We start from the raw sequence: 11,470 nt of genomic DNA, 5'->3' as shown, positions 1-11,470 counted from the left end.
TGCAGATAGAATATTTAAATTGGCATGTTTCATTTAAGCTGACAATCTGCTTGGGGACGCTACGGAGTAGAGAAGTTGGCATTAAGTCGACTAAGATTTCGGCTGCGCTGGCTCGTAGTGGCTGTTTGATGAATCACGGTGGCACGGGGGGTGTTCTCCAGAGTTTTCTGAATGGGTAAGGACTCCAAGCTCAGCTTTGAGTATCAAAATCGCCGCCGCTCGTAAAGAACGATTCCTGCAGCCGCGGAATGAACGGGGAGCTCGTTCGCAGTCCGGGGCGCCCCGGCACGTGGTTCCCGTGGGTGCGCCGCCCGCCCCCGTGCCCTTGGTAGGCCAGCGGCAGCTTTAAGCGTTCGGCCCCGCCCGCGCCACCGCAGCCAATCGTGGCCCAGGGCCCCCTATCAGCCAATCAGGAGGCGGGAGGGCGGGCGCACCACGTGACGGGCAGTGCCGTGGGCCAATCGCCGCGCGCTCACGGGGCGCGACCCCTATAGGCTGGCGGGGCAGGGTGCGGGGCCAGGCAGAGCGGGGCAAGATGGCGGCGTGAGAGGGAGCGGCCGGGGCCGCCGCGGCTCCGCGGCTCGGGCCGCGTCAGGTGAGCGTGGCGGGAATGACGGGCCCCGCTCTATGAGGGGCTGGGGCCGAGCCCTCGCCGCCCTGTTCCTATCCGCGGTTCGGCTGGGCCGGGGCCGGCGGGCGCTGCCGGGTGCCGGCAGGTTGGGGGGGGGGCGGTCCCGCAAGGAGGGAGGGGATAGTGGGAGGGGTGGTGGGGAGAAAGAGCCCAGTCCCTCACGGTGGGGGAGGAGGAGGAGAAAGAGCCCAGTGCGGCGCGGAAGGAGGCGGAGAACCCGGTGCTGCGCGGGATCGGGGGGGAAGAGCCCGGTCTCTCACGGCAGCAGTCGCGGGGCGGGGAGCAGCCGCAGCCTACGTGGAGAGAGAACCCGAAACGAGTCAGCCGAAATTATCCTTCTCCGGCTGCGAAAATAGCGCTGGGGGCGGTTACTCTGCTGTCCTCGCTGGTATTTGTAGAATCTGTGCTCGGTGGGCTTCGCTGCTGGCCCGAGCGGTTCGTGTCCTTGTGTGGTGTCCTTGTGTCATACAAGCACAGGGGTGCGCGAAGAGAGGGGCTTCCAGATGTTTCGGCAAAGCTGGAACATACGAGCCATCTACACGGCAAGATAAGTTTTGTGGAGAAATTGGATTGTAGAGAGTGGAATCAGGTGCTACACCTGATGAGTGAATTCATGGGGTGGTTGGTAATACAGCAAAAAGGACTTTACATGTGATAAAATGTGTGAAACTGTAACTGAAAACACTCTCCTTTCTGTGTTAGTGACATGCGGGTCAGGTGTGCCCTGAATTTTTCGGAGTTAGTGGAGTTGTATTCTGTACAATCGTACCTTGTTTAAATTAAATATTTAATTTTTATTCTTAATTGTTTTGAACGTAGAAGAGCTCTGAGAAGAAGTATCTTAAAAACCCCACAGAAATCAGAGCTTTCTATTGCCCCGCTATATGTCCAAGCAACTGTCTGCACTGCTTTAGAATCTTGCCCGCAGTGCTGTAAGTCTGCAAGTGCAAAGATTTGTGCAAACAGGCTATGTGCCTTATGATGGTGACCTGTGATTCAGGGATATTGGAAATCGTGGGCCAACTGAACCTAAAAATTCTGACAAAGTCTGTGAAGAGTTCGAAGTCTCGAACACCTCCTGCGTTCATTCTTGCAATCTGATAAGGGACAGAATGTCTACAGTGCCAGAGATGTCTGTCTAGCAGCTAGGCTCCATAGCAGGTGTGTTTAAACTGTTTGTCCAGCAGACTGACACTATGTTCCTCATGTTCAGATACTGAGACCAAATTCCCTTAACAAGGGACATCAGCTGTCAGGTCCTTGTCTTCTGGCCTCTTCCTAGGCTGGCAGTCCTTCTGGGTTTCAGCTGTGCCTCCATGTACCCTTCTGGATGTGACAGGGGTCTGTGTCTCTACCCTGTCAAATTCCATCGTTCCATGAATTATCGCTGATCCGTGTCTCTAGATCTGTGCGTCTTTTGAAATTGCAGGGGGATGTGCTGAGGTCCTGATGACCTGCTAACCTAGATGCCATTAACACAAGCCTTTCTGAGAGCCTTGTCTTCTGTGTGTTCCTTTTGGTGCCTCCATGCTCAGATTCTCCCTTTATTTCTTCCATCATACAAGTCTTGGCCTTTCTATTACAATTCTTTGTGTTGTTTCATAGATTTGATTTAGATGCCTTTTTAAAAGTTAGTTAGAATGTCAAAGGAACACAAAGGCAGCAGGACTGTAAGCTACTTCTGTTGTATTTTGTGTTTATGATTTAAGCTTTTGTCATTATCAGCTTTCCGGTTTAAATTTGACCCTTTTTAAGCCATCAGAAAGATCTCAGTGGACTTGGGATCTGTAAAGCTAATTTTGGGTTTTGTGTCTTCACACACCTCAACCACATTTAACTTCTAAGTTTTTGTGTCTTGGTCTTTCTATATAAACCTGTTTCTGTGTCTTTCCTTCCTTACCTACCTCTCGGGCTCCTGGAAAGAGTAGAGGAATATTTGCCTATGTCCCTGTTAATTCTGCTCGTCTCCTGGAGCACTTGTGTGTGTGATAGAGAAAGGTATTAGTATGGAAAGCCAGAGATGGTAGATTTGAGTTTTTGCTGACCAATCTAATTAAAACTGAGGGTACCTTAAAACAGAGCGTGAGAGGTGGGGTGAAACTTAGTAGCATAGCTGTACAATATTCGTTTTAGTATAGCTTCCAATTCCAGTGTGCTCGTTATGTCAGAAGGTCAACTGTTTTTTTTCCCCATTGGCAACAGGGCACGTTGATCTGTAGAAGACAAATACTACAGTTTTGTTGGTAGTTTTAATCTCTTTTTTGCTTTGAAATTCATGAGGTTTCATGTGTCCAAGAAATTGTCTGAATGTGGGACTTGAAGTGCGTGGAAACTAACCTTTAGTCACAATAGATCAAAAATAATATGAATGAGCAATAGGTTGAAACTTAATAAAAATAATAATTTAAGATTTTTTAACAGAAAAGGATTAATATATATGATGTTGGGTTTTCACAGATATGTCTTGTTGCAGATCAATTGATTGTGTGTTCAGGAAGTAAGGTATGAAACAAGAAATTTAGTACTTTCCATCCTCTTTGGAATTTCCGCTGGATTTTGTCTGTACAGTTGATGGTGTCCCCATCAATTTCAGTGCCTGCTAATATCCAATAGCCTTGATTTACATCCAGTTACATTTGGAAGTTACTGTTGTTACTAGGGTGAACCCTGCTCCCCCATAGTCTGTGGCAGTTGGATAGAAAGTATATCAAGCAGAGCAGTTGGAGGCTGGTGAACTTATTAAAATGAAGTTTAAAATTAATGGTTAAAGCAAACTGAATTTCAGCATTGGATGAAACATTTCTTTGTACAAGTTGCTCTAAGTGTCACTTACTGCTTTTTTATAATACTTACTGTAGTATTTAGTTTACTTTAGTTGTAGTTTAGAATAAGTTGAAGAAGTCCCAACTTCTCGAAGTCTGGCATTGAGAATTGTTTCCATTATCGTAAGTAAGTTTGGGAGAGTCCCTGATACCTGTTTTTTATCAAATAATTTTTTCCGTGAATCGTTTTCTTTTGGTTTCTTGGTCTCTCAAAGTCACATAGCGCTTGGCAGGTTCTTGCATGTCTGCACTGACAACCTGAGAAGGGAATAACTACTCTGAAATAACAGGACTAGGGGTCGCCACCTGACCGCAGGTTTTCGGAAGGTGCAAGTCCTTGATGTTTGCAGAAGTGCTGGGTTGTTTAGGAGGGTGGAAGCTAGGAATACTTTGGTGAGGATACTGGGAGATTTTAGTAATGCGAGTTCTGTGTGATGAGATAGTTCTGCTTATAACAATGCATTATTCTTCCAGCTGGGTTGTCAGCTCAGCATCTTTGAGAACAGTCGTTATGCTTTGCTGCTACAGTGTTTTGTTCTTAATGTGAAAGAGTTTCTTGCCTTAATGGAGGCCGAAATTGTTTGCATCTCAGTTCCTATGAAACTGAAACGTGTCTGTTGATGTTAGCTTACCATAACAAGATCATTTCTCTTCAAAGTGTGTTCAGTTAAAAAGTAGTTTTGGTAGTGGTATACTTAATGCTGCAGGTATGGTCTGTTGAGCATGGACTGTAGACTGTACTCAGTAAAGTAGAAACCAGCAAATTCTAGGGGCAAAGGGAATTCAGCGCTGTGTAAACTACATTCTGTGGATTGAATGACACACATGATTTTACTCCAGAAAAGAGAATGGTTTCTGAACATAAGCCTTTCAAGTGTGGGTATATGCTTCTCCTCCCCAGCCTTTTCTTAAAGTTTGCTGCTCCTGGGTCTTCCATACTTGGGCCCAATTCACTTGACTGTCCGTTCCCTTAGACTAAAGGAATGGGATATCTGTGGTCATTTGATCAGCGTGTTTTATGTAGAATGCCTGAACATGTTAGGTAGTTCCTGGAAGGTGCGGCTAGTCTTTTATGTCTTGTGCAGATAATTGTGTGTGATCTGAATAGCTTCCTAAATCATAGAATACAATCATAGAATAGTTTGGGCTGGAAAGGACCTTAAAGATCATCCCATCCCACCCCCTCTGCCATGGGCTGGGACATCTTCCACTGGATCAGGTTACTCAAAGCCCCGTCCAGCATGGCCTTGAGCACCTCCAGGGATGGGGCAGCCACAACTCCTCTGGGCAACCTGTGCCAGTGCCTCACCACCGTAACAGGAAAAAATTTCTTCTTAATATCTAATCTAAATCTCAAGTTTCCCCTCTTACAGCTTAAACCTTCATCCTGTCCCTGCACTCCCTAACCAAGAGCCCCACCTTTCCTGTAGGCCCCTTTAAGTATCAGAAAGCTGCTACAAGGTCTCCCTGGAGCCTTCTCTCCTCTAGGCCAAACAAGTCCCACTCTCTCAGCCTGTACTCATATGGGAGGTGCTCCAGCCCTCTAGTCCTCTTTGGAGGCCTCCTCTGGACTCACTGTAACAGATCTGTGTCCATGCTGAGGACTCTGGGATTGAACACAGTGATCCAGGTGAAGTCTCACAAAAGTGGAGAGACTATAAGTGTGCACGTTGTTGACTCATTTTGAGCTTCTCATCCATCAGCATCCCCAGGTCCATCTCTTCAGAGCTGCTCTCAATCCATTCTTTGCCCAGCCTTTATTTGCAAATTTAATTTCATTTGTTCATCTCTTTCTCTCTAGGCTCACTGAAGAGAATGCGGATTGAGAGAAAATAATGGTAAGGACATAAGGTTATTTAGGTACTAAATATCGGGTACTAAACTTGTCAGGTTTGGTGGCTGATATAGGATTTTTTCTTCTCTCCTCCCTTCCCCTCTCCTTTTTCTTATTTTGTTTTTAATTTTCTTTTTCCCTGTCCAAATAAGTCAGTCATTGAGATTTTAATTTTTTGTGGGATACGTTCAGAGAACTTGAATGTGGTGACAGTGTCAGCTTTCAGCTTGGGCTTTGCTGGAAAGAAATTTTGGTTTAACTATATGTATTTTAACAAAAATAAATGCTTTTAAAGTTATAAAATTCCTGTCCCGTGACATTGTTTTGCTCTGCTAAGAGACACTGATTGTATAATTGTGTTAACTTGAAGAAGTTATCTTAAAAGTTATATTTGTTTGAATAGTAGGATTGGAAGAAAGGTAACATAACCAAATGTCAATTATCAAATAGAAAGAAGTGCAGTAAAAATTTCTAAGAATAACAATCGGCTTCTGGAGGTTTGGTTTATTTTTTTTCCCAGTGAATGACGTAAAGATATTCTGGTAATTAAAATGTGTAACAGAGTGCTATGTTATTTTCTTAGCTCTGCCATAAACCTCTGGCATGTTTTGTTGCAGCTCTCCAGGTCTGTTTTTCTACATCTTTATAACAAGGATAAGACTCTCCCAACAGTGGGAGCATGGATGATCAAGCTCATGATCAGCTGAAATATTTGAGTGCCTCAGAGCGAAGGTGATGGTGACGTTTACTGTATTTTCATGATCTACTTGCTACTTCTAACATCATTGGAGAGTTGAGCATTGTCACTGGGAGATTATTTCTGAACTCGGTCAGCTGAAGTATTAAGGTAATTAGAATAAGATGAGAAATACCGACAGAGAAATGAGAGGAAGGGGCTAGAAAATACGATGTATCCTCATGTTCTTGTATGTGAGAGAGAGACCAAAGAAAAATAATTTCTTTCATGTCTCTCATTGTAGTTCTGTAGAATGATAATAAATACTTCTGGCACTAGCTATGCAGGAGCATGCTTGCATTACCTTCCAATCCAGCCTGGCATCAAACTTAAAGCAAAAGAATCATATCTTAGAAGCAACTGTGACTGGGTGATACCAGGTGAATGTCACTGATGAAAGGCCAGGAGATCAGTGACAAGATGACAGTGCTTGAAAATGCCTATACTGTGAGTAAGGGGAGAGAAGAGAGTAGAAGTGCGTGCCTAATCTGTGTGATCTTACAGCTGTCGTAAGTGCTTTTTTTCACTGACAGTCTCGTAGTCAATTAGGTGACAGTTTATGGTGTCTCTTTGAATATGCTCTGTCTGTGTGCGGCGTGCATTCTGTGCTACTTCAGTGTTGTCATGCTGAATGTTGGAGCCACAGTCAATAAGCCCCGTAGCTAATTAACACTAATTAACATGCTTTTGGATGCATTGCTTCTGAGTTAACCATATAGTACAGCATTTCCATACTGTTTCCTTATCCAGTTTATGGACATCTACAGTTAGATATAAAACCTTACAGAGCAAGGAAATATTGCTGCTTGTGAAGCCAGCTGATTTTTTCCGTTAGAGGCAGGCTTTTAAAGTAATGGGCCAGTGGGCATTGCAATGTTGAACGTATTTTTATTCTGTTTCCTAAACTACCTCTTCTGTTTTTTCATCTTGGGATTCCAGATCCTCTCCTGACCTTCAAGAAGAAGGTGGTCCTGTTGCTTGCTCATAGGCTGTGAGATGTGGGTGTTTCTCTTCTAGCAAGCAAAAGCCTGCCCTTCACTTCCATGGAGCTGAACGAACAAAGATTTCTCGTCTTCCTGTTTCAGCCATTTCACCCAACATTTGATACACCAGATGACTTCTTCCACAGAAGTACCCCATCTTTTTATCAACACTCAGAAGCAGAGTAACAGAAATCAGCGTTTTTTTCCCTGAGGAAATGTGTTATGTGCCAGCTCTTCATCCAGCTTTCTGCATTCTGTTTTAAAATGAGAAATGCTTCGTAATGAGAAACAAAGGAAGCTAGTGTTTTTTGCTGAGGTCTCTCTCTTCATTTCAGGAAGGTTAAGTACTTCACTCTGTCACGCTGGAATTCCTAGCAGATAAAGTATCTGCATGCATTGCTATGTCAGGCTGTCTTGACACACATAAAAAGTTGCAACAGGAAAACCAGAACGTATTTTCTGCTGTGACATGAGTAGGAAACTTAGTAAACAACTGACAACATCCCATGCAGGTATTTTCTAGCGTAAGACGCAGGCTTGACTTTGTACATAAATGTCTTGTTGTCAACTCACATAAAGCAGCTGATGCACAGGAAAAAATGCAGAATCACCTTGTCTACAGTGTGTAAATGCATCATCCCAGTCTGTGATCAAACTATATATTTGCATGTGTAAACCTATGTAAGTGCTGGATATGAAGAGCTTTCACCAGGAGGAGAAATTACTCCACTGCATTTCATTTTTAGCGAAGAAAAATGAAGCTATAAAGCCTCTGAGGTAACAGAAATAATTATTAGGTTTATGTTAAATCATTCCCTCCTTCTGGCTTATTTTGAAACCTTAGCAGCAACAGGAACAAAACCATTCTACGATAGAAGAGATGGGGCAGAACTTTTTTCTTTATTAAAGAAATTAACTTCTGGTGGGATGGAAAAGACCAGAGATGTAAAGTTAAAGTTTATCCCCTCAGCTTCCTTGGCACAGTTTCAGCTTTTCATACTGTTGATGGAATCACCTTTTTGATTCTTCTCTGACTGAAAACTGATATGACCGATATGTTTCCATCATCTAGGTAGAAATAGTCCCAAGGGAATGGAGTGGTACCCACGTAAGAGGGATAAGTTGAGAGAGAGCAGAAATGCTTAGGATGGGCCTTTTTCTGGTTCCTCTTATTCCTTCCCAAACTAAGGCACGATCTGTTGTTCTTATGTTTACACAAGATTCTTTGTCTCCGTCATTTTTGATTATATAGGATGTTTTCTGTCATTCTGAGGTGGGAGTGTGTATTGTTTACGTGCTCTCCGCTGTGGTATTGCATATGGCAAGTAAGATTTCTTGGCAAAAAAACCCCCAGAACTGGAATATGTATTCTGTTCCTCTTCAAATCCAGAGCTCTTCTTAGTGCACCTTATTACAAGCTTGTGACTTAGAAAAATATGACTTACTTGCCTAAAATAATATTTTTAGATCTGGATCAAATAAAGGTCTATAGGTTCTGTTCATAGGTTCTGGGAGGTGGTTGAGTGGGGCGATTTAGATGTTTTTGTTTGGTTCTGTTTTTCCTTTTAGAAAACTGCTGGAGAGAGCCAGACAGCCTGAAAATGACTGAAAAAAACAATAAGTGAAATCCTTCTTAAATCTTAATGATAGATTGCAAGGGCATCATTCTGATATTAAAAGCATGATGAAGTTTTATGGGACCAAGTTCTGTAGCAAACTAAGGACAAGCATTGATGTTGATCCTAATCTTCAGACTAGGATTGAGTTAGGTCTGTGTTTAGGCTTGCACTGTAACAATAAGATTTAATGAGAGCTTTACCCCTTTTATGTTTCCATGAAGAAAAGATCAGACACGTAAGCTAAAGAGTGGTGGGCAAGACACTCTATATCAAAATAATATCAAATAATGCCAACTGTGATGAGCAGAGAGGTGCGCTAAAATTGTGTGCAGCATGGTGATGAGCTGTTTCTTTTATTAGTTTAGATAAAGGTTACATTGATCTTGATGAGCCAATCACCAGCTTGCTGTGACTTCTTTTAAGAACATAGGATTTCTTTGCTGAATGCAGTCTGAATTTTCTGGCATTAGAGGCAACTAGAAAAGCATGTTTCCTTTTAGGGCCTCCTTATGTTGAAACCAATGGGATTTAATGTAGATGTCTGTAGAAGCAGGATCCATCTCTAAGTGATGGAAAATACTGTCAATATCAGAGGATTGTAAGTGATCGGGAGATATCTGGTATGAGAAACACCTGATTTTATATCTGGGAATTTCCTTTTCTTCTTTCTGCCCGTACTTACCCTTCTGACCTTAGAGCTAGCGGTTGTTTCTTGCATAGCTTGATGACAAAATACGTGGGGTCAAAAAGGTATTTTTATTTTCTGTGGACATGTACAAAACCTAAGAATTTGTATGACTAGAGAGTAGACACTTTAAGCTCTTAGATTTCTTTTTCCATAGGAATAATCCTCAACATTTTGTAACCCTGCATTTAACAAAACAATAGAATTGCTCATTTTCCCTGATTCTTATCCATGACAGGGTAACAACGTTAGTTTTCGAGTTTAATTTCAGAACACAGAATTTTTAACAGGGCTATGGATCTGTGACCGTCGCAGATGTTATACTCCAGTAGTGCATGCCCAGAAGACCACCCATTGCCGTACCTTTCCAACCACCACCTTTATAAAACTGCTGGGTTGGGAAGTGCTGCCTCAGCCTACTTAGTTTTTCTTGCTCCATTCTTTCTCTATGTTGGTTGGAATCTTCCCATGTGAAAGATTACAAAAACAAGGGGCATGTGCAATAGATCATATATATATACATATATATATTTTAATACTTGTGGACAAAATGATGTTACAAGTTGTTTGAAAACAACAAAATCACCAATGTCTTCCATTTTGAGATGTGTATAGTTCCATAAGCATTAGTGCTTTGTAGCAAACTGTAGTGCCATGTTAGGATCAGTGCATGAGCCTAGTAGTATTTTTACAATTTCAGAGTGACAAATTTATTAATAAACAGTGACGATAATGTAATTAACAATAGAAAGGATACAATAGAGATGTCACAAACATGGTCTAAACATGCAGTATCCTCCCTTTGACAATGGCAATGCTATCTTTAGGAATGGAATGCATTCACTCAATGGGCTTCATAGAATCATAGTTGACTTTTTGGTTTCAGTCTATCTGTCCAACTGCAGTAGTAAGCTAATGTCTGTAAGCATCCAGAATTCTCATCTCTTTTAGTGGTGTTCTTTTCTTTTCAGTCTTTGTTGAAGGCGTTTTCTTCCGTGTGCAGCATTTTCAATTTTATTATTATCCATCCTGTGATAAACTCAGAAAAGTATGAATATGGTGAGGAGTTTGTGTGCATTTTGTACACATCTCTGCTACTTTAAGATCATTCACAGAACCTTAATGAAGTACTTTTTTTTGTTCAGTTCTGACTATATAATTGCTATAGTTAAACATTATCCTCATTATGTAATAAGTTAATGATTGCAAAATGCTATCTGACAGTTATACATAGAAGACTTTTATCCATTATTGCAGGAATGGGGAACCTTTTTTTGGCCGAAGGCCTATTGAATCTTGTAACACCTTTGGTGGATCCTGTATTTACATACATCTTAATAATAATAACAGAGAATAGAATAAGGTCAAGGGCTGTTGAAAAACAACATTGCAGACTGTATCTGTGCAGCAAACTGTATCTGTGCAGCGGGCTATCTAGCCTGCAGATCAGAAATTCCCCACCCCCATACTACTGAGAATTCAATATCCTGTATTTTAGGTAACTTCCAGTATTGCTTTCTAGCACTAAGCTTAATTTTAATAATTTCTGCCTCTCCCTCTGCTTTTTTTCAGAAGGAAAGCTTGTATGGGGGGGGGGGAGAAGTCTAAATGATTTAGCTCTCATTGGGCAGCTTGGACTGGTCAAATAAGAGACTGGTATGATTCCTAGGGTGTGCAATGCTCTGCGGATGGCATCCTCCGATTTCCTGGGAAAAAGTCTTTTATTTGGTGCCAGTGTTGCTTTTCACCCGTTTCTCTCTTTTGCAGGAACAAAATTCTCTTTCAACTTAGAGAGGATACTGCATCTTTTTTTTTCCTGAGACCTGCCTGTAAATGGCCATTAGGGGGCGGGAGGGAATGGGTAGCTTGGTTTTGTAATTTTGATACAATATATCTCTAAAGTAATTAATCAAGAAGCATGTAGTTTGGTGCAAACCCAGTAGTCTGTGCAGAGTTAATGTACGTAATGGGAAAAAACCCAACACAACAGCCAACCCTCTGCTTCTAATAGATTTTCAAGAAAATTGGACTGTCGGGCCATTTACAGCGGAGCTCTGGGGGACCTGTGCTGAGTTAGGTTCAGTTCCAAAAGGAAGTAGCTGTACCATTGAATAAAGTAGTTTAGTGCTTAGGAGAATCAATTGAAAAATACCTCTGAAA

The 11,470-nt window shown here is 42.2% G+C and overlaps 1 long non-coding RNA gene across 1 annotated transcript; it reads left to right on the top strand.

The window, feature by feature from the left end:
* Window positions 1–504: 504 nt before the first annotated feature.
* LOC128852215 (uncharacterized) lies at window positions 505–8,068 on the top strand. Its single transcript, XR_008449921.1, has 4 exons — window positions 505–595; window positions 5,255–5,291; window positions 5,905–6,134; window positions 6,963–8,068. It is a non-coding gene; the product is annotated as an uncharacterized LOC128852215 (long non-coding RNA).
* The last annotated feature ends 3,402 nt before the right edge of the window (window positions 8,069–11,470 follow it).

This window comes from Cuculus canorus, chromosome 5, assembly GCF_017976375.1.
Source record: "Cuculus canorus isolate bCucCan1 chromosome 5, bCucCan1.pri, whole genome shotgun sequence".
Lineage (NCBI taxonomy): Eukaryota > Metazoa > Chordata > Aves > Cuculiformes > Cuculidae > Cuculus > Cuculus canorus.
Note: the sequence above shows the minus strand (reverse complement) of the source record. Positions and strands in the feature narration are given on the sequence as shown.